Consider the following 26,776-nt stretch of genomic DNA (forward strand, 5'->3'; position numbering starts at 1 on the left):
GGATGGAGGCAACAGTTGTGCAACTAGAGTTTAGTGCCATTTGCAAAGTTAGAAATGAGGAAGAAAATCAGGAACTTTTTTTTACAACTTCATTTGCCAGAAAATCCATCTCCCCTCTGTTTTTCATCTGGGGAGAGTTTTGAATTTCCATGTACTCGTTTCCTTTTTACATTCCAGTCTCCTCTCCCCGGTCTGTGCGCCGATGCTCGTTGCCCAGACGCTCTCACAGCTCGTCTGACACATGCGATGCCTTCCCCCGGGAGATGCAGCCCTGCCACCTGCCCCACCGCCCCCGCTCCGGCAGTCCCTGCCCGGCCCTTCCCTCCCCGGCCCTGGGGCGAGGCAGGACTGGGGGCAGCGGGAAAAGGAGGGTTTGAGGGGAGTGAGCTGGGGTCTTATTTGCTGGAGCTCCCCGGGCAGGGCGTGGGTGCTTGTGCCTTGCACATCACCTCCACGCCGGTCCCTGGGTACCAGGAGAAGGTGGATGCCCGTGGGTAAGGGGTGCTGTGAAATGCTGCGGGGGGGAAGGGAGGGACCCCCAGGCAGGACCCTCAAACCCTGCCAAGACTTCATATCCCCACCCTCCCTCTTCCCTGTGCCCACCCTGTGAGTCTGGGGACCCTCCACGTGCCCACCCGCCCCCCCACGGGGGGTCACTTCATCCCACGCCCCCCCGAGCCGGGTGGAAGAGGCAGCCGGGGCACCAGCTCCGCAGCCCAGCTAATTTCACAAGAGGACATTTAAGCATTGCCTAAGACCATTTAAAACCTGATATGATCCCATAAACTCTGCCTACCTTAACTCGTATTAAATGGAATTGGCTGAAACTCTGTTGTAACCAAGCTGCAAGTCAGTTCATCTAGCTCCTTCCCCGTCTCTCCTAAATGGGGGCTTAGGGGAAAAAGAGCCATCAAGGAGCTCAAACTAGTAATAATGGTGTTATGTTGCAGTAGAGAAAATTAAAGTTAAACATTAGGGAAACCTTTATAACTCTAACTAGAGTTCAGACGGTGGAACAAGCTGCTCAGGGAGATTGTTGAATTGCTTTCCCCAGAGATATTCAAGGATAAGGCTAAGTACACATCTGACAAGGATGGTTTACCGGCCTGATGCAGAGGATAAAACGGAGCAGGTGAGCTGGTAGAGGTTCCTTCCAGGCGTAATAACTCTGTGATCAGTGCAGGGCCCCTCTGCACTGGAACATCATAAAACATATTCTCATTTTTCACAGCCTCTTGCATAGAAATATGCCCACAGAGCACTTCCCAGTGCTAAGTGACACAGAAACAAGGCTCTGGCACCGCAAGGACTGAGTAGCCAGTGCTCAGGAACTCAGGAGGGCTGCAGGAAATGTAAAAGCTCAGAACAAAGAAGTCCATAACAACATGTGTCTAGGGAAATTGCTGGACGATGGGAACACTTCCAGGAGGACTTTAAAACTCTCCCTCCAGAAGGCTGCACTGCTGGGACAGCGGAAGCAGAACCAGCAACCCAACATTTTGAACTGCTAAAGGTTTTCTCACGAAAGCACTTTGACAAATACACGGTCCATCTGCCTCCCCATCCCTTTGTTTCTAAGCCGCAGACGTGCAGCGCAGGCAGGAGTCTGCTGGAGCCCGGGCTGCGGCGGGGCTGTCGGGTCTCGGAGGGTCTCCGCTCCTCCGGCCACAGCACAGGTCACCGCCTGCTCCTTGTGCCAGCAAGAGCCACTTTCTAGAGCCGGGCTGCTCCGTCTGTTGGGACGGAGGACACGGGAAGGAAGGTCCCCTCACCTCCGCAGCGGTCCTGGGCGCAGAGCCGGGGCGCTGGTTCCCCCAAAGAGCCCCGGTGGGCTGCCACGTCCTGCGAGCAAAGCGTGCCTCACCGCAACACCCAAAGTCCTTCGGCTGGAGAGAGAGGAAAGAAGAGGAAGGAGAAAAGGATGCTTCCCAGAAAGTCACCGGGACCGGAGCTCCCGGCAGCCGGGCGGGCGCACCAGGAGGGGGCCCCAGCTCCCTTCCCCGGGACGGACCCCCCGCTTCAGCCCGCACCGTGCTAAGAGGCAGGGGGGGGCAAGAGGCTGGAACAGGCAGATAATCTCTCAATCAGCCCTAGCTAATTTGTAAGGCATTACTGAAATGTCGACTGTACATATGTTAGTGTTAAGTCAAGTGGAAGGTATGCTCGAAATGTGATAAAGAAGTGGCTCAAGGAAAGAGGAGGAGCATGGCAGATAAAGAGAAGGACCCAGGGCCACGCCGTGCCACGACTGCAAGTGCCCGCTGACAACGTGATGGGGGATCTTGCTCAGGGATGCGGTTGGGATAACTCTCATTCCTTCGCTGGCCCCAGCACGGGCAGCCCCAGGAGGGATCCTCAGACATTGATGTTTGCCCAGTTTCTCCTGAAATTTCACCCTTAACTAAGCCTAAGGGACAGCCGAGATGTGAGCGCAGCACAAATGGGCAAGTGAATAGGAGTAACGGCTGAGGTTTTCTTTTCCCCCGCTGCTTTGGGGTATTTCTTCCACTGCGACCTCCCCGGTCCCCGTGAGCCCCCGCGCCGCTCGGCAAACCACTGGCCTGAGCCTGGGCGCTGCTCCGTGTCTGCTGCCCTTCACCACGGCTGTGCAGGAGCCCTCTTCTTGGATTTAGCCCAATGCCGCGGCTTTGAAATTCTGGGAGGGAGAGAGAGGGAGAGGCAGAGAAGGCTTTGCCTGGCCAGCAGATCCCTCCCAGGACTTCAAAGCCTCTTGGATTCATCCCAAAACAAAATAAGATTTCTTTAATTTTCCAGCAGGATGGGGGAGAAGCTTCCCTGCCAATCTCTGCTGAGCACCTTTGCAGAGCCAGCGAACTGGGCAGCCATGCGCTTCCCTTTCCCTGCATCTCAGAAGGGGAAAGTACATCGTCTCCTCCTACCTCAGCTACAAGCAGATGCAGAAGATTGAATGCCAGAAAGATTGGCAGCAGGAAACTGGATTTCTTCTTCATTCCAGCAATTTGATATATACACGTGCAGCCTGACTTCGATTTCGGTAGCGCCGGGATCCAGAGGTGGATGTGCAGCCCAGCTTCCAGCTGCTACGGAGGCAGGAGAGCGCTTGTGTTTAATGGCTGTCATATTAGCAGTTGCTATTTAATATTTGATGTTTAGTCTGGTTTGTCTGCTTTTCCCTTTAGGATCGGGTCTATTCCAAACAAACAGAGCCAAAACAGGCTTAGAGAGAGGAATCAGGTTCAAAGATAGACACAAATTGATTTCAGACTGGCCAGGCAGCTAACATGCCTTCCTACCCGAAAGCGGGGTTCAGCTCCTGGCTGGCGTCAACTGCGTCTGGGATCCTCGGGCATCGGCAGGGGACGATGGGCTCTGAGATGGGAGATCGGGCGCCGAGTCCAAGATCTGAGGATGTTTCACCTCCCCATCTGAAGACTCATGGCCCCAGAGAGGCACCAGATGCTCTCACTTGCCTTGTCCTACCTTTGGGATGGAGTGACAGCCACCCAGCTTGGGGAACGCCAGTGGAGCCTGGTCCCTGCCAACAGCCACGGATACAAACTCCTGCAGAAGAACCACCGCTGCCAGGGATTTCCTCTGATTTTTAGAAACCATCTTTAAAAAAAAAAACCCCAATCCCAGTGTCACTGGCATCTCCTTGGCAAGGTGTGGAGGTGTAACATTAGTGTGTGTTTTACAGTTCATGAGCTGTAGACAGCTGGAAAAATAGTTAACGTTCCTGTTTTACATGCTCCAGCCCGGTTTCGCAGGGAGCAGGTCTAGCAGCTCGTCTGCCAAAACAGGCAACTGCAGGCGTTTAACTGAAGAATGAGATTTGGACCATGGTGCACCAAGGTCTCTGAGGTTTCTTGACACAGTGGAAATCACAGGGAGGATCTGGTCTCAGTAAGCTCAGCTTTAAGGTGTAGATGAATCTAGCACTAGTGGTTTAGAGTACGGCATGGGAAACAGCACAGGTAGGAGCAGAACTGTGGACTTGAGGAGCTCCCGGACTATGGCACCTTCTGCCTCCCAGGCTAAACTACCCCCGGCTACTGCTAACATGGGGTGAAAAAATAAAGGACAAGATCAAGGATAGATGTGTAACGTGGAAGGGACACATCCACCAGCTGGGCCCCTTCTGCACACCCCCCACCCCCGGTATGGAACGGGCACCCCCAGCTGCCCCCCCGGCTCACGCTGCCGGTGCGCCCCAGCAGGCACCGAGGCTGCCCGCACCCCTGGCCGTGGGAAAGCCGCCTTGTTCTTCCCAGGGCACACAGCCTCAGCCCGAACCTGTGCATCCCGCGGGGGAGTGGGACATCCCACCCTGGAAAAAACCACCAGCCATTCGCAGATCTGCTCAGCCCCTCTTCCCTACCCCTGCCTCCTCAGACCCCAGGCGAAGGAGGAGGCAGAATTATTTTTTTCTCGCCTAAATGAAGAGCAGGGTAACCCTAAAGTGACCTCAGATGCCTGTGCTGACCTCCTCACCCAGCGAGCCTTCCAGAGCTGCTGTTAACCAAGAGCTTTGCAGCCAAGGCCAGACACCCAGGAGCCAGGGGTGGCTGGGGGAGGATTAGGAGCCAAAATATCCCCATTCCCCCGGCGCTAACAATGCGGCAGGGATGCAGCCGGCTGCCTGGCTCCTCCGGAGCACGAGTCCCGGGAGCCGTGCCCGGCCTCACCCTGCAGTGTCACCGCTGCCGGGGGCTCAGATGGGGACAGCTGTGCGGGCAACGGGCTCTGAGCTAAACACGACCCGCTGGTCAGCCGCCTCCAAGCCTCAGCCAGCTCTGACTTGAAATGCAAAATCCAGCCGGCCCTGGCTCGCAGGCCAGGTCAGGCAGGGTGGGCATGTGATTTTTGGTCCAACCCAGGATCTAGCTCCCTGTAGTGCTGAAGAAGAGGGTAGGGGAGCCTGACAGCTTTGGGCAGCAGTCAGGGCAGTTCCTTACGGTCTCTGCAGTGGCACCGCAGTCTCAGCTGCTTGTCCCAGTGCTCCTCGTGAGTCAGGCTAGGGAACTGATCCGCCTGGAAATCATCCTAGAAAAGGGGCAAGGAAAAAAAAGATTTGATGAGATCAAGTGCCTGAACCAGCTCACAGCTTGGCTGCTCACTTCTGCTGCTGCAGGGAAGCAGGAGAGAGAGGGGCTGGGGCAAAGAAATAGGTGGGACCGGCTCTTTCAGCAGGAGTGTATCTCGGATGTGCTTCAGCACAGATCTGTGCCCTCTGGATTTTACCTTTGGCTCCTGCTCGCCTGCTCTGGGCAGTGCTTTCACAGCCTTCGGTGGAGATGGAGGTGACCTACCTGGTGAACTGCAGATGTTCAGCAGCCCCCAGATGTTCAGCAGGCTCTTGCAGGGGATATCTCCAGCCCAGCGCCTTCCCACCCGTCACCGCCGCCAGCCCCACGAGGACACAGCAAAAGGAGAAGGCATGTGGGGGGCTGAATTTGTTATTAATATCAAACATATGAGCAAACAATGTTCCTCAAGCAATATCACAGGACAAATCGAAACTTCAGCATGGGTAAACAGCGCAAAGAGCCCTACAAGCTTCAAAAACCTGGTTTAAAATAAGAACTACACTAGGAAGCAACAGTATGAATCACGGTGCATTGCAAACAAGGACGGGATATATTTAATTTCCAGTTTATGAAGGCAGTTTTATTTATTTATGATTATGCTCCAGTGTTTAGCTTATGTACAAAGTAATGAGTCATTTCTGAAGTAGCTACAAGTCATATTTGGAATAGTACATTTCCTCCACAAGGAAATGAGAAAAACCAGTAGTCCTTTTGGTCCCATCATCCAAGCATCAGAGGAGAAAGGTTTGACGTTTGCATCAGAAGATTTCCCTTGCCACCGTACCTCCTCGCTGCGGAAACCGCCTGTCCTCCGGGGTAGGAAACTCCTGTGTTGTTAACTAAGTGCACCAGGGAAAAAATGTGTCAGCAGTAAAGTTTGGCTTCTGAGCATTAAGGCTACAAAGCAGTCCCCTGACACAGCACCAGCCGTGCCATAAATGGGGCATAATAGCGATTTCAGCGTGGAGCAGGCAGGTTTTGCTAGAGTGGACCAAATCTGCTGCTTCTGTCAGGTCAGGGTCTGCACCAGGCAGCTTACGGTGCTGGTCTGCCCGCGTTGGCACAGCGTGATGGGGAACATGCCCCACCGCTGCCCCGTGTCCCCGTTCACACGTGACACACGGTGCTCTGCTGCCCTGCAGCCTCAATGCAGTCCTTGTCTACAGCCTTTTGAATTTGCCCCTTTGGTTGCAACCATTAATCACACGATTTTCCTGCCAATTAAACCTCTCCATTATGAAAAATAATATTTTAATGAAAAAAAATTAGGTCCCGTCAAATTATTTTTGCCCCCCCCTCTGTGCCACAGCCCAAGGTCCATCCGGTGCATGTCTCGGGGCGATGCGATTCACTGGGCTGAGCCCCCTCTTCCCAGCCTTGCTCCCATCTCTTTTACTGTCTCTGCACCACGGTCCACGTGCCCCAGATGGCAGGAGGACATCACAGCAGCACAGACTGCTAAGCCACCCCAGAAAGCATTGGTTTTCCTTTTTTTTTTTTCTTTTTTTTTTCTTTTTTTTTTTCCCCCCAAATGCAAAGCAAGGGAGCCAGCAGCACCATCCCCCCCATGCCAGCATCCCCCATCAGTGACATCCCAGAACAGGCAGGCTCAGACACCCTGAGCTCGGCTTGGCCCGCTCTCCATCACCAGGAGGCTGGAAAGGGTCCGTGCTCCCACCACACCTCGGCCAGGTCCCAGCCCCGGGGGTCCCGCAGCAGCCCCTCGCCCCAGGGTGGGAGGGAGCTGTGCGAAGGCTCTGGAGGAAGCGCGATCACGCTGCTATTTAAGGCCTATTATCTCAGCTCTGCTACAGGCTTCCTGATAATTCCCTGAATTAGCCGGGCAGCTTTGTTCTCGAGTGGTTTTTGTCAGATATCTTGGACTACACCGTGGGGAAGGGGGGTGGGATGGGACAGGGCGGGAGCTGGGGGGAGCGACGGGCACTGCTGCTGCGTGTTTACAAGTTCCCAGGCAGGAACTACAAGGCTAATTAATTTCTCATTAAGGAAGAAGTTGAAGGATGAAGAAGCATAAAACCAGAGCTTTGGGAGATACTGCGGAATCTAGAGACACACGTACACATCGTTCCCTTTCATCCGTGAGAATGAGCCCCCTTTCATACTGCAAACACCTTGTTTCTGGTTCTCCCTCATCCCAAACACTCTGCCTTCCCAGAGACCTCCTCTGCTTTAGGGGCTGTGGGGCAGGGAACGCCCGCAGCCCCACAGGTCAGGCAAAACCTGGGCATTTCCAGAAAACCCTCGGTCAGAGTCCCAGGGTGACATAGTGACAGTAGCTGGGATCCCATCCCGGAGTTCCCAGGATGGATTGGATTCCCACCCCTGGAAACATTCAAGGTCAGGTTGGATGGGACTCTGAGCAACCTGATTGAGTTAAAAATGTCCCAACTCATTGCAGGGGGTTGGACTAGACGAGCTTTAAAGGTCCAAGCCGTTCTGTGGTTCTATGATCCATGTCTCGGGCACTGCTGCAGCTGCACCCACCCCTCCGGCCACGGCTTCACCCAGCCCCGTCCTTCCCCACCCAGACATGTGAAACAGAGGGTGCCATGAGAATAAAGCTGCTATCGCTGCTGCACCACTGCAGAGAGCCAGGGGCGAGCTGGGGACCCTTCCTAGGCCGTGTCATCCCGGTCGCTGCCGCTGTTGTAAAGATGGAAGAGCTCCACGAACCTTGCGCGGCTTTCGGGAGAAGTATCTGCTTGGGCTGGCATGGACTCTCCCTGAGCTGTACTTGTCCCGTGGGGCTGCGCTGACCCCGGGGTGCTGGGGCAAGGGCAGCAGCAAACAGGGTGGGAAACGACTCAGAAGCAGGTACGCACATCCTTGTCACTGGACGGGGAAGATTTGGGTGCTAAAACAGCACCCAAAGGTCTTGAAGTCTGGATCTCATTTTAGGTGAGATCATTTTGTGGCCTCACGGGAAGATCAAAGCTGGGGGCAGGCAGACCTCAGCCCCCTCCCGCCAGCCGTGGGACCTGGTCAGGCCACCCCGAGCTGCACCACAAGCGGCCTCCAAAGCCCGTGTGAGGGACGGGCCACCCGGCAGGCAGCAAACCCCCGACTCACCCAGCCCCAGGGACTGGCCCCTGCCCAAGCCGACCACCCCATCTCATCCGGGGGAAAAATAAAACTCTTTGCCAAGGTTTTATTTCACCTTTCTGTTGCAAATCCTCCATAAACAACCCAGGACCGCCTGGCTCATCTGATGTGGCTGAAGGCCGTGGGCTGACACAAGCAGTTCAATGAGGCATCTTTCTTCTAGATGGGATTTGCCTCACGCCATAGATTTTAACTGCTGTGAAAATTGGCCCGTTTTGCCGTGTTCGACAGACTGTGTATTTTATCAGATACCTTGTCTCAAACACATTAACTAAGCAAACATTGCATTTTACCAAGCAAGTAACAAATGAGAGGATAATGGATATATGTTTCTTACCTACGCTTCTTGGAACACCGGTGGGGAAGACGGCAGGGTCAGGAGAAGCTGTCGGTGGCGGAGGTCTCCCGGGACCAGTGGCCACAGGGAGCTTCTCGTCCTGGGAAGCTCCTGGCTGCCCGCTGGGGTGGAATAGCATCCATCCGCAGGGCTGGGGGGCTGCACGGTGAGATGGGGTGCAGCCAGCGCTCAGGAGGGAGGACTACGGGGCTTTCTCCTTCCCGTCGGCCCCAGCAGCTTATGAGCGCATATGCAGAACTCATGAAAATTTCTTCTCTTTCATTTACAAGAGGATTTTTTTTTTTCTTTCCCCCAGCTTGGAATTCAGTTAGCTGCAGTTTTCATGCACAAAGTGCCTGAATTGGCTGGAGTTCGGATCGGTCCAGCCCTTCCCCGCTCCCCCAAGGTGCTGGGGGAAATCGCACAGTTCATTTTTTCTGGCTGCAGAATGCCTTTTCCTTTGCATTCTTCATCTCTCAGGTACTTAATCACCATGTTTCCTATTCACATGTCTGGTCATTTCACTTGTGTCAGGGCTCCTTAACTAGGAAATATCAAGATGTTTTCACCCTAGAAAGCTGAGAAGCGTATAATTAGCCACCCAGGTAATAAATTACCTGTGCTGGCGACAGCCCACTGGGGGAACCTTTATTCTCCATCTCATCCTATTATGCTGAGCCAATTTAGCACATCTGTAGTTGTTTTAAAATAGTAATTTAGATGGAATCATAGCAAAAGGAAGCTTATTAACAACTTAGCTGCCAAGAGAAAGATGGAAGGGACAGAGGCTGCCATGGAGGGAGAGGTTTGTTCCTGGCTGGAGTACAACACTTCAGGGGAAGACAAATCTTGCTGGTGCCTCCGGCTCCTTTGCTTGGAGCGCAGCACGGGCAAAGCTCCACGCTCCCCCTCCAGCCTACCCTGGAGCCCCCAGACAAGAGCTACCAGGGCTGGGGAACCATGCCGGCATTCGGCCATCGTGTGACCCACATCTTCTGCACATGGGAGAGGACCGGGGGATGCCAGCTCCTTCGACCCTCACATTGCTGAGCCCTGGACAGCCCCGTGACCCCCCGCCGCACTGTTCCGCAGCGTCCATCACCCCCGTGGCTTACCACAAGGACGAAGGCAGGACAGCAGTGACACTTAGCTGGTGAGGCTTCCCAATGTCCCCAGCTGGCAGAGCTGTCCCCCAGGGCTGTGAGTGTACGGTCCCCAGCTGCAGGGCCCCAGGGCTCTGCTCCTTCGGAAACCTTCCAAGCCTGGCACCGCGGCACCAGGCTCTGCAGGTGAGGATGGTGGTGGACAGCTGAGACCTCAGGCCACCAGCCAACTGCAAAACACCAAGAGCAACTGCTGGGAAGAAAAGAGCAGCTCCAGCCTGGAGGGAGAAGAGAGAAAATTAATATCAGTGCATGTGTAAATAAAAGCAGCCAATTTCTGCCTCCATACTGCAGAGCTGTAATCCCAGTGCAACCATCTAGGTCAATGTTTGCAGCGAGATCGTGTTCTCCAAGCTCCCACGTAACAGCCTCAAACAAAGAATCGCTGAAGCGCATTCAGCAGAGCCAGCGTTTGCTCAGATGGGCACTTTGTCAGCCAGCACCCTTACCTAATGCACTGTGCACGTCATTTGGGCGAGACCTGCTTTGACTGCTCCGTCACGATCAACAGGAGGGTTTGCTCAGCAGTAGCTCAGGTTCCCAGCGCTGGCCACTGATGCCAAGCACAAGCCAGGGGTTCTGTGCCTTGGCACCATCTCCTAAGTAGATGAACCGTTCGTTTCACCAAGCAAGCCTTCCCTCCTTCCTCCTCGTTCTCTTCACTATCCATCATCCAGGCCCTGTGTTAGACACCTCCGTCTCTGCTGCAATGGCCAGGACTCTCTTACGAGCCGTGCAGGATCTCTCCACCTCAGGCAGGAGCAAACATGCTGCTGTGAAACCTCCCCATCCCACCTTCAGTTTGAAATTCATTCCCTCCCCATGCTGCTGTGGGGCATTTCACAGTTACAGTAGGATGAGGGGGAACACACATCATTTTTAGCTTCGAATAAGAGACAGAAGAGCCCTCAGCTCTGCTTTGAATCCCAAGCAGATGTTCACCCGGACATCACCACTGTTCACTGACGTAAGCGAAGGTGGGCTAGAGGCCCCCTTTGGCCCCGAGGCCCCTTCCACAGCTCAGCCTGTCCACGCACAGCAGACCTTTCCTGTCCTCCCAGCAAGGTGGCTGCGTCCAGCTCCTTTGGGAACGCGCTCGTGCCAGAGCCGTGCCCGGGGTTTCCTCACCGCGGGGTGGGCTGGGCACGGACACACCACCCCCACGGGGCAGTACCCTGGGGCTGTCGATGCAGCCGGAGCACCCAGGTCTCTCGGAGCCTCCAGGAGTGGCCGTGCCCTCCTAATCAGGGGGGCTGCAGCTGCTTTTGCAGCCCAGACCCACGAAGCTCAGGGTCCGGTTGAGGGCTGGAAGGCAGCAGGACATGGAAGAGCAGGTCTGGCAGAGGGAGCCCTGCCCGCACCCCAGCCCGTCCAGGGGCACTGGAAAACACCCCCGAGCCCCCCCTCCTGCCCACACACAGCTGGGTCCAGCCAGGCCCCGGGTAGGAGAGCGAGGGCTCAGGCACCCTGCAAGAGGCTGTTCCGTGGCTCTTCTCCAGCAGGACAGCTAATCCTAGCCTGACTCCTTGCAACAAGGACCAAAACCCACATGAAAGACTATTTTTCCAATTTCCTTCCTTGTCTGGCAGCCTGGAGAGCACATCTACTTTGAATAAAGCATCCTGGCATTTCCCCTGCCATCACCTAACCACTGATTGCTGCTTCAGCTCCCTCCCTGCCTCTGCTCGCTGCTGCTGGAAGCTCATCTGTGCAGGACCACCTGGCCCAGACCAGCATTAGCCCTTCCGAATGAATGGACTATCAGTCACTGCTCAGAGCAGGCAGGGCTCTCAGCCTCATGCATCCTCCCCCAAGGCCACATATTGTTGTTTTCTTTAATTCAAAAATCAGACCTTAGTGTCTTTTAGTAAACAAGGAATAAAAAGGATTTGCAAAGTATTTCACCAGAGCACCGCTGCGAGTTGGCGTAGCCCGGCCGCTGCTGCAGACTGCTTTCCTGAAGGGATCCCCCTCGCCGTGGGAACAGGGGTGTACCCAGGCAGTAGCCTGAGCGTGAACCGGTGCCTGGCTTGCTGGGACACTCAGGCTTAGGGAGAGCTTGGAGGCTGCAGGGATGAGCAGCAGGTTTGCCTAAAAAAGGAAGAGCAAAGCACATGAGAGGAAGCTGTTCCCTGCAGTTTTATTTTTCCTTTCTTATTTCTTATTTACACAGGTTTTTCGAGCTCTGCTCTCATATTTTTGCCCTTTGCAAATAGAAAAGAGTAACACAACATGCCAGAGTCCTGACCCTGAATAACTATGTGCAATATCCCTCAATATCAGCTCACCAAGCCCGTATCTCCAGTTAATCAGCTCCTGAAAAACCAGGTCACACACGAACATCTACTCTTTAGGCTCCAAAGCAGATTTTTCGTACATTTAGAGGCCAGCAAAGGCCTCTCTCCTATTTAATTCCGATGCCTCGGCTGCGTGCGTATCTGCGGAGCGAGGCTCCAGAAGTTCGCCTCCCCTCCCGGAGGTGCCCGCCTTGCAGACTGGCACTCCCACTCTCTGCTCTGGCCAGATGGCTCCCTGCAGCAGACTGTTGTCAAATCACCACTTTCTGGAACTGCTCAATGTATCATTTGCCTTATGCTTTCATTGAACGGATCATTGACCCCACTTTTCCTCATTGTCTTTGATTATCCGAGGACGTCCCATTTGCTGCCTCATACAGAGTTCCCAAGAGGATCCCACCCACCCCTTCCACGCATAAAACCAAAGCAAACATCCTCTCGTTTTTCGGAAGTCTGGATCCGTCCCTCTGATAAATCATTCCTCTGTATCCACATTTAACTCAAGGACAGGGAGCGGAGGAATGGTTGTGGGTTTAGTCAACTGTAGGTTCATGGAAAGGGGCGGGGGGGAGTCTACTTGCCTCAAACATTAGTTAGCAAATCAAATTACTCTCCACTTCATCTGTATTATTTAGGCTTAATTGTATTACTGGGGCTGTAATACAGCAAAAATACAATTATTGGCAGAGAGATTGCAAGAATGGCATCTTTAGGAGAGCAGGAAGAAAGGGCGCTTGGCTGGTATTGATGAAGAAGGGGCTGAGAGCTACCCAGTGCTGAGACAAAGACTTTCCTCCTGCAGGGATTCCAGTTCATATCCTAAATTAGGTTGCAGCTGATGCGAGCTGAAGGCACTCCCCAGTCGCTAGATTTTATTTGATATTACTAAGCTGCTGCACAGCCACCGGTGATTCGGATGCTGCAGAGGACCCGGGTGAGGACAGGGCTTGTTTTACCCATCAGAGGCTATCGAACACCTCGCTTACCGTGCCAATAAACATCTGCTCTTTTACAGCGCGCCGAGGACCAGGGAACGCACCGATCACTCTTCCACGTACAGTTATCGAACCCACCATTGATTTTACCATCCTAAGCACCATCGCGCAAACCTTTCTGTCTGCGCAGTCGTTACCGCGGGGGACAATCTTCGTTACTTACCGCTGCTCAAATGGCAGCGGCTGCCCAGGGCGGTTACCCGTGGGATCGGTGTGCTCCGTGCCATCTCAAGGAACAAACCACCTGGCCAGGAGCAACGTGGGTTTACAGTGGGAAGAAGGTTTTGGCCCTGGGACCTGCCCAACACGACGCTCGCGACAGCGCCTGCGAGACTCTGCTCAAGTCAGAAGATAATTTCCTCTTCGGAAGTTTAAAGACAAGTAGGACTCAGAATAATTAAAATCCCTTCTGCACTGCCATTAAACATAAATACAAATGGTGTTAATATCTCCGGTTACTACGAGAGCATTCCCAAGCACCCTCTAATTGTCTAATTAAATCACTAAGGGCTTAGGTTAGTGACAACGTAATCCTTAATGGTGCCTTGCTTGTACATTTATATAAGGTACTGTACAAGATGGTTGTTTATCTAATTAATCCCCAAGGTCAGATTCAGAACTGGTGCGCAAGGTAATGTAATTTAGGTCCCTTGCATTTTGTCAGGCTTGCTCAGACCTACTTACACCCATTTGCTGCGCCGAAAGAGGCAAAGCGATGCTGCGCGCGTGCTGCGGAGCGGGAGGGCGGCCTCAGAACACGTGCAAGGAGGAAAGGTGGCATCTTCTGCGTCCCGCTCGCATCCAGGTATTCCCCTGCTCCAGGCTACTGCTGCCCTTGGTCGTGATCTGGGATGGATGGAGAACTTGATCCTGCAGGAGAGTTGAGAGCAGGAGCACATATCGTCCAGAATGAGGGGTTGAGGATGAAGCTGCTCCTGCCCACACCCCCTCCCCCGGCAGGACCCCAGGGTGCCCGAGCCCCGGCCCCAGAAGGAGCACCAGAGGAGGAGGAGGAGGAGAGCCCCTCACCGCTCTGGCTGCTCCAGGGCTCAGGTGAGATTTAAAGACCAGACAGGAGCAACGGGCAGGGGAACATCTGAGATCAGCACCCTGCCCCACTTTGAAGCGTACAGCTCCCACCGCTGCCAAACCCCCTCTCCCCAGACGACGGGAGGCTCTAATGCCACTCAGCACGAATGCCAAAAAAGAGACAACTTTTATTTCCCTCCCCTTGAAATTATGATTTCCACCCCCCTTCTAAAGTTGGATCAGACAACGTTGATCGCTTTGGATAGTAACCGTTCGGTCTGAATTCCTGGGCAGGCTGTCAAGTTGTCACAGATCGTCCATGTGCAGCGAGTGGATGGTGCTCCATTGTCCACAAATCGGGAACAGATGTGAACATCCTGACAGCCACGGGCTCCTGCTGCAGCCGCCGCCGCTGAAATAAAAGAGAAGCCGAACTCCCAGAGACGTGGACGATTGCTTCCCCCCCTCCCCACCCCATTTCTCACAATGAAATATGCAAAATGTTAAGAACAATAGGCACATTTATGAATAAAGATGTGCAGCTGGGCAAATAATAACCCCTTCCCTATCAATGCCAGGCTTGACCCCCAAATCATCCCCAAACTGGGCTGGCAGCCCTGCTGGAAAACTCACCCCAGAAAAGGCGCAGGGCAGCTCCTTCCCCCCGCACCCTCCCAGGTGAAGGGTGGTATTTCCAACACCTGCACGTAGCACCGAGTTCAACGCAGTCCTAAACCCTGGCTGAATCCTGGGAGCAGCTACAGCAAACTTCACAAGCCCAACACAATGCTGCTAGCCTCGCTCACGGGATGTAACTTGCAGTCCCAGGAGCCCTTTCGGAAGACTACTCCGAACGCCTGGCCCCATCCAGCCTGAGTCACCGACTCAAGATTTGGCCCGATATAGATGTAGCTCCGCCGATGCTTTTAAGAGATGCGGTGCCAGGGCTGCGTCTTCATTTCCACCGTCAGGAGCGTCTAATTCCCTCTTACATTCCTGGGTTTTCTGCTTTCTTTTCATTTGCACCATTGTAAATTAGTATTCGCTCTGCTGAAGTCTGTAGCAATGTAAACACTCTATTTGCAAGAAGAGGGCTGGCCTTTTTAAAAACTTCAACTGGTATCTTTTACCCGGACACATAAAGCAGAGAGCAGATTTCCGCTTATATTTGTTGTATTTCAAACAGAAGCAAATGTTTATAGCCTTGCTGTAAACCACGATAATGTGGGACAGATACTTTACAGAAGCTGCACTCGTAGACAAAGGAAAAGTTGAACCCATGGGGTAGCTGGAAAGTTTGGCTTGCCTCTGCAACGCTGCTCCCGCTTTAGACGCACTCACCGAGCATCAGTCTCATCCCACGCATTTATAAAATTACACACACACTGAAGTCATGCACCGACAAAAATACACATGCACTGAGTCACACTTCTGTGAAATTTAATTTGCGTCCAGTCCCACATTTATGCAATTTCACACACTCATGAACGGAGATCCTGGCAGCACAGCACCCATCGCACAGGACCTGGAGCGGACCACGCCACTTGCGCCTCGTGCATTTACAACATCGAGCTTCAAGCATCACCTCCACGAAAGGGGGTGCACGCTTGCTGCCTGTTGGGGCAATGCAAGAGTGAGACCTGCGGGGAGATGGCAAGATCTCGCCGCATCCCCCGGATCCTGGGAGACGGACACAGCTCTCCATGAAGCACTAGGAAGGGCCGGCGCCCCTCACGCATCCGCAATGCTTCAGCCGGCACATCGCTAATTCCTGCTGTCTCTGAGACCTTCCCTGACAAACAGTTTTGGTGACCCAGGAATGTTATCTTAGTAAATCAAAAACGTAAACATTTAGGTTCAGGACTGTGCTGAATGGATTTGAAAATGAGTTATGGTAGGAACCCGGCGAGGAGTCTGAGTTTGGCTTGGCAGTTGCCTCCTTTGCCTGGAACCTGCTTTTCAAGACTAAATACGATACTCTGCAATACATCCAAAATGTCAATTACTCCAAGTCTCTCAGGTTTGCAATTACAGAATGCAAGTCATGTTCAGCATTTTATGAAACTGCTTTTTTTGGCATGGACCATCTTTCTCTTATTGTAAAAAATAACTTTCAAATCAAAGCATTAAATCAAGGCGCATACGCTAGGAAGGGACGCTGGGCTGAGGCTGTGCTGTAAACTCTTCCAGCGCCGTAACTGGGAGCTGAGCGAGCCGGTTTCTGGTCGGGGGAACGAGAGCACCGAGTGGCAAATCAGGGGGAAAGAATGTGGAACCGTCTCGGCTGAGGAACGCCTAATCCCACCATCATGGACTTAAATCCCACAATCGCCTTGTTATAACCCCCCGCGGGGCAGGGGGAAGCGAGCCTCGAGAAAACACCTCTCCCATCCCACTGGAATCCGAAAAGAACTGTCATGGCTTGGGTTTTACCGTGCTAAAGCAGCAGCTGCAGGCAATTTCTTTCAGGCTTTTCCAAGCTTTAGGGCTCCGCTGCCAAAGGCACTCTGACCCCTTTCTTCCTCCGCATCTGTAGGGTGGGGAGGTGAGCGCAATGAATTTGGGAGCGCTGACCCGACCTCGTACTTACAGCACTGAGCCGGGGCAGGACACTTGTTTGCAAGTGGTTGTTGCATCCTTCGAGCGCTTGATGTGCTGGGAGCAAGGCATGCTTCCCTGCAAAGGTCAGGCGCTGCTTCGGACGGACGCTGCCTGTAGCGTAAAGAAAAGGCAAATTCCCCGGCAAAGCTGTGATCAGAAGGGAGCGTGTTTGTCTCAATGCGTGAGTCTGCTTTGCTGGGAATCACCTTCCTTCTGTTGTGATTTTACTTGCAACTTCCCAGCCTTTCAAGTCCCATCAGATCCTCCAAGGCCAGGGGAAACCCCCAGTACCGGATCTTTAAGGATGCTTTAATTTGTGTCGCTCCTGAAGAAAAGAGCCAGCAGACCTGGTAAGACCTGCGCTTCAGGAGGCACCTCAGCCAGACACGCTGTCAACCTCATCCGGGTTTTAATGAGAGTACGGACGCTGACACCCCGCCTGCCGGCGCCCCGACCGGATTCCTGGCTGGGCAGATTTCCCTCCTGCTCTGGTTTCGGTCCCGTTGATGTTCCTCTGTCTCAGCCGCTTACGCCCTGTTACTGTGTGGGGTTAAGCCGGGGAGGCTCCACACCGGGGCTGGGCGCAGCCATCCCAGGCTCCGGATAAGCGCTTTTTCATCTGCGTACACATTTATTTCTTTCTGACGAGGAGCTTTGGCATGGGGTAGCTGGAAAGCTGCAAGATCCCAGGTTTGATGGTTCCGGACCAGATTTAGTTGCTAAAAGCCCATCAGCAGCATCACTCTCTCCAAGTGGCAGCCTTGCAGCGGGCGTTAGAAACAGCGGTGCTTTTGTGCAGGGCACTGAGATGCTGTCAGCATCCCAGCGCATAGCTGGCCCCCAGAGCTCGTGCCTCAATACTTTTCAACAGCACCAGATTCATTTACTGTAGGATAAGGGAAGGGGAGAGCGCGTCTGGCAGAGGCACAAGCAGGCAGGAACCAGAAGCTGAGCGACAACTGAAGCTGGCCAAGGAGTCTTAAAAATCCCCGCAGTTGGACTCGCGAGCGCCATTCCTCCGGACCCTGCCGCGGGCTTGGGCCCCTTTTGGATGCTCTTCCCAGGGATGCAGGTGCACGGTGTTAAGAGATCATTTCCTGTTTGCACCGCAGCTTCGGGGGATGGATTTACCACTGGGCTAAGTTCATCCTCCTTTGCTCTTAGTCTCTTTTTTTTTTGCTTGCCTCCTCCTTTATTCCTCACAAGCACCTAAAAACTGGGCAGATCTGCTGCAACACTGAAGACTGTCCCGGTTCGGTGGGGGAAAAGAAACCCAGATGGTCTCCCAAAAGGCATGGTTCTCATCAAGGGAAGAGACAAACGGCTCCACGGCAGGGCTTTTGCAATAGATAAGGAACTGAGGGAATATTAGAAAACGCAAAAGGCAGAGCAAGCTAAAGGAGGGAGATACAAGCTGAAAAACAGGCAATAATTCTCCTTCAGCTGAAAAGGGCTTTAATTGCCAATCACACAAAGGTGATCAGTAAAACCCGCCTGAAGTGGAGAGTTCATTTGAAACACATGCAGCGACTGCTTAAGTTGCCAATGGAAGCGCAATTAAGCACCGGAGCTGGGGAATGGGACCTGCTGGAGCCAATACAGATGGCCCCACATTACCAAGGCTCAGAATAAAAACCTCCCTAATTGCACAAGTTGAGGAAGAGGGAGAGATTTGCCCTCTGTTGTGTTTATTTTTTTTTTCCCCTGGATCAGCATGACTCTTTCAAAAAAAATAGGCCACTCTGACAGCTTTTCTTACAAAGTCAAGTGAACAACTCAAGAATTAGCAGAGCCTTTGTCTATTCTCAGCAGCCCATTCCCTGCACATCACCTGTTGCACTCGTGAGAGAGAGGAAAGCATTGCTCATTCCAAAAGGAAGAGATTTGCAAGAGGGGGAAAAAAAAAAAAAAGATCAACCACCAGGTCAGATGGACAAAGTCAGTGCTGTCACACACTCCGTGATCTCCCCTTTCCTCTCTGCTCTCTGATTTAACTCCCCCCTTGTGCCTTCAGGTCTCCTATTGGGAACCATTTTCATTTCTATTCAGCCAGACATTTGGAATGCTTAGGCCTGGTCACTCATCTGCAATAATGTCTCTGCATTGCAAAAGCAGTGTGGTTTAATAACTAACATCTGATAGAAAAAAAAATTGAGTAGTATGATAAAAACAGATAGCATCTATCTTTGTATCACATCGTAATTTAGAGCATAGGTTAAAAAACTGCATTAAGAAGGGATACCACATAAAAGGAAGGCATTTTTATAGTAAAACTCACCTGAGAACAGCTTGTGGGTGCCAGCGGAGGAAGGGGCCACCCCAAGTTCCTATTCTTGCTGGGGAAACCTGAGTGATGCAAAGTCACAGAGCATCCCCTGGAGTTGTAGGGATGTCAGTCTCCATCGGTATGGCATTGCCGTCCTGGAAAAAACCATTTACCAGTGCTGCCCTCCCAGAAGGGGATGGGGCTGTGAGCACCCCTGGAGCCCTCCCTGCCTCGCCGAGCTCCACGGCCGCAGCAGGGCCCCCGGAGGAGCAGCATCAGACCTGCTGGTGATGAGTGCGAGGGAAGGATCGGTGCTCCAGTTACCCTTTGGAAATTTTATATTCTTGTGAGCTCAGCCTCCCTTTATCAGCGAAGATTCAGGTCTTAATGGCAAAACAAGTTATGCTCAGAGGAAACTGAAACCCACGGCAAAACACAATGTTATCTCGCTGAAGACCAGCCCTCCAGCAGGGCACACACCAGTGAGCCCCCGGTATTTGCAAGCATCAAGGGGTATTTTCCCCCCATGCTGTCCGTCCTTTCCTTTGGGCAAGAAATGAATGCTGGTGAAAGGCAACAGACTGGCAGCCTGGGTGACAGGAGCCCCCGCAGACATACCGTGTTTATCGGCTGAGGGATGGTGCGCCCTGCCCCGTGAAGCACCCCTGGGGGGGTGGGTGGCAGCCACCCCCCACCTTGCACAGTCCCAGAGGGGACATCGCAAGCCTGCCCCGAGGTCACTTCCAAAGGAGCATTTGCTCCTTGGTCTTGGGGCAGTTATTGGCCCCCCCAGCACCAAGCACAGCAACACTTTTGAGCCCCTTTTCCCTGTGAGGGAGGACTCCTGCCCACTGCAGATGGGCCTGGCAGCCTGCACTGCCCATCCATGGAGACCGGCAGATGGAGGAGACTCATCAGCAAGCTGCTGGGCTCCTTCCCATGTACAAAGGACATTGCTGGCACTCACCAGTCCCAGCCACGAGCAAACAGGTACAACCCTCATAGACCTGCACGATCCCCATGGCAAAGGAGCAAGCATCATGGATGCTAAACTGATGAAAATAGGCTGTCTTCAGTGCTAAACAAACCAGAGGGCAGCCATCCGTCGTATTTCAAAAAAAGTCTGCCCTGACGCACGGCTGGTGCCAGTGCACAGCAGGAAGAGCAGCTCTCATGAGGAGACACCTTGAACTCCAAGTCTTTCATTGATAAATCTGGCTTTCTCCAGCCCAGCACACGGGACAGCCCCACGCCAGAATTTCCTCCACGCAGAGCGCAGGGAAGCAGCGGTGCCTTATCAACTTGCAATCACAGCCTCAGGCTTCTGGGGAGAACTTCATTCTTTGGTGGATGTTCCTACAGTGCAATTTGACTTTTAAAACAAAAATCACTCCCCATTCCATGCTGCATCTCCAGAAAAAGCTGCTCACACAAAACCTCCAGCCTCCAACCAGGGCTGAGACAGCAAGGCGAGTCCACCGTACTGCCGCGCACGTCCTTGCACCGTCATTGCCATTAGCTGTTGAACGCGGTCCAACAGCGCTCTAAGAGATGCCGAGGGCCTGTCACTTGCAGCATGTGCTCTTTCTCATTCGCTCCCCAAGAGAGATAATTGTGCATGGAGTGGAAAGCTTTCCGAGGAAGGCTTTTGGTTTGTTTTCTGTATACATGTTGCTGTGTGTTTATACTGGGCTGGAGAGGGTGTATTAAAACAGGGGAATATTGCATGCTCTTTAAGCATGTAATTACTAAAAAAAAAAGATACTGATACACCAAGAAGAGTTTAAGGAGAGACTATAACGATCTAGAGGCTGGAGGAATCCAGGCAGAAACATTTTAAGAGCAGCATCTGCCTACTTCAAGCAAGCAGCAGCTAAGGGGAGAGATGACAGCATCCTGCAAATAGCCTGAGTACATAAACACTGCGGAGAAAGGAGGCTTATGGTACATGCTGCTAAGAGCGAGGGGATCATGTTAATAAAAGAAAACTTAAGCTGAACGCTGTTAAACTTCCTGACAGTGCAGTTACGTTGAGATACCATCTCCTCAGGAAAGCCCCATGAGAGGGGATATTCTGAGGTTTGCTGAGCAGTACACCACATCTTCGGTGCAAGCGTTGGCCAGGGCAAGAGCCCTCCGCAGCTGGGCAGGGAGGCTGCAGGTCCGGGAGGGAGCCGGAGGGTTTCAGGTGGGCTCCTAGCACAGCGGGGGGGTCGTGACCAAATAACTGAAGGAGACGGCATCGGGGGAGACTGGGTCACTGCAAAGGACGAAGGATGCTCTAGACCCTCTGCAAACAGCCTGGTAAGCCCATGGTAATCCCCGCTGCCAGAGCACGCCTTGATTTCCTCTGACTTTGGCATGTGAGAACCAAGTTAAGCCTTGAGGCGAACCTCTGCTCCTGGCCGGGCACTGGAACATCCGTCTCCTTCACAGCTCCTAAGGACAGGTAAAGCCGGGCCGCAGCTTCTACAAGCAGTCAAGAGCTCCTTTCTTTCACTCCTCACCCAAACCACCCCTTTTATAAAAAGGTGTGAAAGCCTAATTATCTTCCACTCTTCTAGGCTGTTTGTTCCAAATCTGCCCGCGATTCCCTCGCTGTTGGCGGGCAAAGGCGCAGACAAAGGGAAGAGGCAGAGGGAGCGCCTGGGGGCAGGGAGGTCCTTCTCCTGGGCAGCAGCCATCAGAAGGAGCTGAAGATGCAAGCGCTTGAAGATCTGCAGGCTGAGGTGACCCCCGTCCTCCTTCTGCTGAGGTTTTCATTCTCAGCCCAAAAATATTTTAATAAATTACGAGCTCTATTTCGAACAAAAGGAAAAATTTGGCACATTTGGATTAGAGAATCCCCACCACTTCCCAGGGGCGACCAATGGAACCGAGCAATGCGAACACACGCACAGCGGCCTTAAATCCGCATTAACCGTCACGCCGCGCCTCCCCGGGTGCCAGAGCCCTGGGCCGGGTTATCGTTTGGCTTTGCAGTCCTACCCAAACTCTTTAAACACCATTAAGCGCAGACACCGATACTGATATCGCATCCCTGATTGCGCCAAGGAGGGATGCACGGCCATTTAGGACCCTATTAAGTAAATACGGTGGAGGCAGCCAGTCATAACCAGGTAATAAAAAAGGCATCAAATTATTTTTTTATAGTTAGAGCTACCAGAAACTTCCTGTTCATCCCAGCACAAGTACTGTTCCCTGATAGTGAAAAGATTGGTTGGAGAGGAGGGACAGCTGCTGTCTTTCACAGTTAATTACAAAGATAGGTTAAGAATTAATCAGGTAAAGGGAGGGGTGTGAAAACAATCAGGACCCAGGAGCTACTGAATTTTTCCCTTTAAAAAGCTAACCAGCTATTGAAACTTGTCAGAGACCAAAGGCATACATCTCCACACAAATCCACAGCTCTCAAAAATGTTAATTTACAACCCACTTCCTAACCCTAGACATGTAAGTATGCAGGATGGATTGAACTGAAATTAGGCTGCACACCCAGGAAGGGCTCCCAGTAAGGCAGGAGGTTGCCCCCTCACCCTGCAGAGCAGCAGGAGATGCTCAGGGAGGGAGAGGGACCTTCCCCCACCCCCCTGGCCTTCACCCCAAGCTGCCACAGACACAAGGGAAACGCAGGTGAGAAGGGATCTCAGCCACCCACAAAGGCTGTTGGGGAGCTGGGGTATCTACAGCCACCACCTCCTTCCAGCAGCAGCATCCTGTACCCGAGGGGACCCTGGTGCTCCTTGCTCTGCCATGACAGAGTCACACAGGCACCGTGTCCTCTGCCTTCTGCCCTTGTGCAGTCACTGCAGGGATCGCCAGCTGCGGTGTGAAAACTGCTCTTCCCCAGCCAAAGTGCCAGAAAAGCCAAACAAAATTTCAATCAGCAGCAGCAAAAAAAAAATCAAACAAAAAATCAAACCCCATCTAACTGGCAGCCGTGCTCAGGAGCTGCTGGTCTCGAAGATGGGATTGATAAGATCCCTGGGAGGTGCTGCAAGATGGGAAGTCTGCATGCCAAACAGCCAATTAATGTCAGCCCTTTCCCATGCCAACCAATTAAGCTGTGTGTGCTTGTCACCAGCAATTGGGAAGGGGATGGAGGGTAGAGAGGACACAATTCCAGAGAAGCCTTGAAGATATAAAACCTCCTTAATTTATGGAGGGGAGAGTGAGGGCATAGACACCCCACACTAATCCAAATGGGACCTGATTAATGTCTCAGCTAATTTAGGAGCTGCTTGGCTCTCGTGACCTGGTGAGGCTCCATTTAACAGAAACCAGGCTGGCATGGGAAGCAGAGAGCAGCCTAACAGTGTAAGGAGCAACAGATGGGGTCTCCAGTCACCTTGCCAAGCACCAAAACTGTTTTCCAAGTGCTTTCTCTTAAACCTCCTCCAAAAGGGAAAAAGTGATAATCACAACCATAAAAACGTGTGGCTTGCACACTAACCGGGCAGGCAGTACAGCTCCTCTGCCCAGCAGCGGCTGAGGGCTCCCTTGGACAGGGAAACCATCCCCTGGCAGCAGGAGCGGTGCTGAGCCCAGCCTTGCTCCTCCCCATCCACCACTACAGAAACAGGAGGAAAGACAGCTATTGACCCACCTACACCACTAAAAAAAATCAGTCTGAGAGGCAGAGGAGGCAAAGAGCTTGAACAGCTTGGGGGAACTTGCAGCATCAGAAGGGGAGGTCTCGGACATGAAGATGCACTGACCAAGCTGCTGCCCTGAAAAACCCTCGGTCTCTCTCCTGACATGAGCCATGCTTCAAGCTGCAGGGGGTGACTTTGGAACCACTTGCAGGAGAAAACTTCCCTGACAGTTTTGGGGATTTCCCTAATATCCAGCAAACTCCCTTCTTGAGGGCAAATCATCTCCAGCTGCCACCCCAGACATGCTGCTGTGGGTTTGCTTTCTGCATGGCGAGGAGCCTTTCGGTCGGCAGCAGGCAGTCAGCCTGTGGTGGCAAGTTACCTGGCTGAGTGGAGGAGAGATTAAAAGATTAAAACCATGGAGCTGTCGGTTATTTGCAGGAGGAGGAGGAGGATGCGGGCAGACATGCAGCAAGCTGGGTGCAGATCCAGGCAGGGTCACTTGGAAATGCACACGAGTGGGAAAGTCGGGAGCACCCCATTTATATGTTAGACAATCCATTTATCAGAGAGGGTGAGCAGAGGCACCAGTAGAGCACTGAACAAAGCAAGCCTGTCTATCTGGAGCTTTTTAATAAAGAAACAGTAAAAAGCAAGTAGCAGAGCAGCCCCAGTAACTCTTGCCAAGGGGTTTTAGGAATTGCACCTGGCAGAGGAAAGCAGCTCAGACACAGTTGAGTCTCCTCAGAGCCAATGCTTTGAGGAGAAAAAGGAATCGTTCTCTCATACACCCCATATGTCAGGGTGTAGATGTAAAAAAACCTAACATAGTCTTTTATTGTAGAAGAACTACCTACTTTTTCACCCAGGAAATAATGTCTATCCTTACAGATCCTGTTGTAGTGTGTCACTGGGATCCTTAGTTTGCATCCAAACAAAAATAAGGAATGATCACCCACCATCTCCTCCCTTTTCTGTTTGCATTTATGAAGTGTACATTAGAACTAGAAGATTATATGTATGGCAGTTTCTTGCAAAGCCTTCCTGAAACACCACATAGCCTGAGGAGCACAACAACAAAAGCAGTGTTCAAAGTCAGGTCAGAAAGTCTTGCCTCTATTTGAACAGTGGGTTTTTCACCTCTTCATATGAATGTTCTGGGATAGACAGAACAATGCCTGACATTTCCAAAGCTGGCATCAGGTTCCTTTCAAAGCCTAGTCTGCAGATCCCCAAATCTAAGCCAAGACAGAAGAGAGGAAAAAAGCTTTCTTTTTCCCCTGGATATAATAGGCCAGACTTTTCTGCCAAGCTTTCTGATGTGGCAGGCACAGGGATGCTGTGGCCTCACCGTAGCAGTGCTCACCTCCATCAGCTGCTGGATTTCGGAGGCAGGATGACTCAAGGGCTGCCAGGCTGTGGGGAAACACCTACAACTCCCCAAGGTTCAGTGCCCGAGCCGCTGCTTGGCTCTGCTCAGAGCTGCCCAGCACCAGTAACCTGCACCTTCACAGACCTGCCTCCAGCCTGTTAGCCTAAACACATCTCAGGCTCTTCAATCCATCCTTGGTATTTACCTCTTCCCTCCACCAGTGTAAGTCCTTTTGCTTCCAAGGTCACAGCTCAAGCTGCTGCATTTCACAGGCTTGGAAAAAAGTGACAAGCAGCAGCTGCCTCTGCTGGGTTTGCTAAAAGCAGGGAGTGGCATTACCTAATCCTAAATGAGATGTATTTTTCAGAGCAACAGCAAAAATACACGGCTGCCTGATACGCTCCCTAGAAAAGGGCTTCATCTTTGCTAGCTGGCTGGGAGATAAGGATGCTGTGGAAAGAGAGGGGAGTGTTAGTCAGGAATGAGGAATGGGCTACCCTTTCCTGCTCAGCTCTTAATTGATGAGGAGCAGCTCCTGGCAAAGATGCCCTCCCCGTGAGTTCCAGGCTCACCAACAGATTTAGACACAGCCTGGACAGCACACACCGATGCAGACATACCTGGCGAGGAATTTAGAGCAGGGAACAGTCAGAACATCAACAAGCCCCACAAATGAATTTCTGTTCTTTAAGTGTTGCCTGTTTCATCATGAATGGCTTATTAAAGAAGTCAGTGGCATTTCTCAGCACACAAAGTAGTTTATTACAAGTGATTTATTAAACTGCTCTAACTTGTCAGCAGCCACTTGAAACATTCACTTTCCTTTTTTTCCTTCAGGTTTGCTAATGTCTTTATAAATAGCTGAATAAATAGATCTCCAGCACGTATATCTGTCACATATCAAAAACTCAATCGATATCAGCACAGATTAGGAATGAGGCGAGACTGAGCCTTCCCCACTTATAACCAGCCCCATCTGTTAAAGTAAATTGATGGGAGTGAGCTTCCAAATAAAAGATATATATTTTTTGCCTTCTCACAGGAGAGCTGGACTTGACAGTTCCTAATTTCTCCCAGTTATGGCCCATTCTGCGGGTGGTGGATCCCTGGGTGATTGCAAGGCTCCTCTCCTGCATCCTTTCAGCCAAGATGCTCACAGGCAGACCCTTCTGGCTCTATAATCTAAGCTAATAGAGTTCAGATGCTTTCAGCTCAGCTCCTGCTAGATGAATCTCTTTCCAGGACAGGACCCCTTTCCATCATTAGTTTAACCAGTCTCAGCTCATCAGCCTTAATTTATTTGCTGCAAAATCACTGTTTTAATAGTTTACTCTGAGTTTAAATTCTTCCTGCTCCCTCCTAAACTGTTTTCCCATGATAAAATGGCCCAAGCACTACTTCTGCTGGTGCCAGCCCGCAGAGAGCCACCCACGCCAGCTCTGCATCACATACCCCGCACAAGTCAAACCAAGGGTTGTGGGGGTTTTGTTCCCCACCCCCGCAGAAATTCTTAAAGGAAAATGCACTAATATCACCTCCCTACATACACTTTGTGCCCCCAGCTCACAATTAGCAAGGGCAGAGCAGGTGCCCAGCCCAGGGTGCTCTCCCTGCCCCAGCCCAGGGCTCCCCACGGGTGCTGCAGAGCTCCCCCATCCATCCATCCATCCTCCTGTCCGGGTAATTGAGCTCGGAGTCGCAAACCATATGCTCTGGATGTGCCTCTCTCCTCCTGCTCTGGCTCCTGCTAAAGTCCGGGGAGATTCTCTGGAAGAAGCCACTTTTAATTTGTAATCTGATTAAGCCATTAGAGGCGAATAGAGCAGTAACTAACACAAATTGCCGATCGTTTCCATCAGCAAATCCCCCCAATTAATCCTGAGATTAACCCTGATTACACGCAGTAATGGTGATCAATGCACCCTAATG

General features: G+C 52.3%; 1 long non-coding RNA gene across 1 annotated transcript; it reads right to left on the bottom strand.

Annotated features, from left to right (window-relative positions):
- Positions 1–1,333: 1,333 nt before the first annotated feature.
- On the bottom strand, positions 1,334–5,419 carry LOC142603303 (uncharacterized). Its single transcript, XR_012837195.1, has 5 exons — positions 5,292–5,419; positions 4,938–5,025; positions 3,276–3,543; positions 2,901–3,169; positions 1,334–2,656 (listed from the first exon to the last, which is right to left on the bottom strand). It is a non-coding gene; the product is annotated as an uncharacterized LOC142603303 (long non-coding RNA).
- Positions 5,420–26,776: the final 21,357 nt, after the last annotated feature.

The sequence above is a fragment of the Balearica regulorum genome, chromosome 11 (assembly GCF_011004875.1).
Source record: "Balearica regulorum gibbericeps isolate bBalReg1 chromosome 11, bBalReg1.pri, whole genome shotgun sequence".
NCBI lineage: Eukaryota > Metazoa > Chordata > Aves > Gruiformes > Gruidae > Balearica > Balearica regulorum.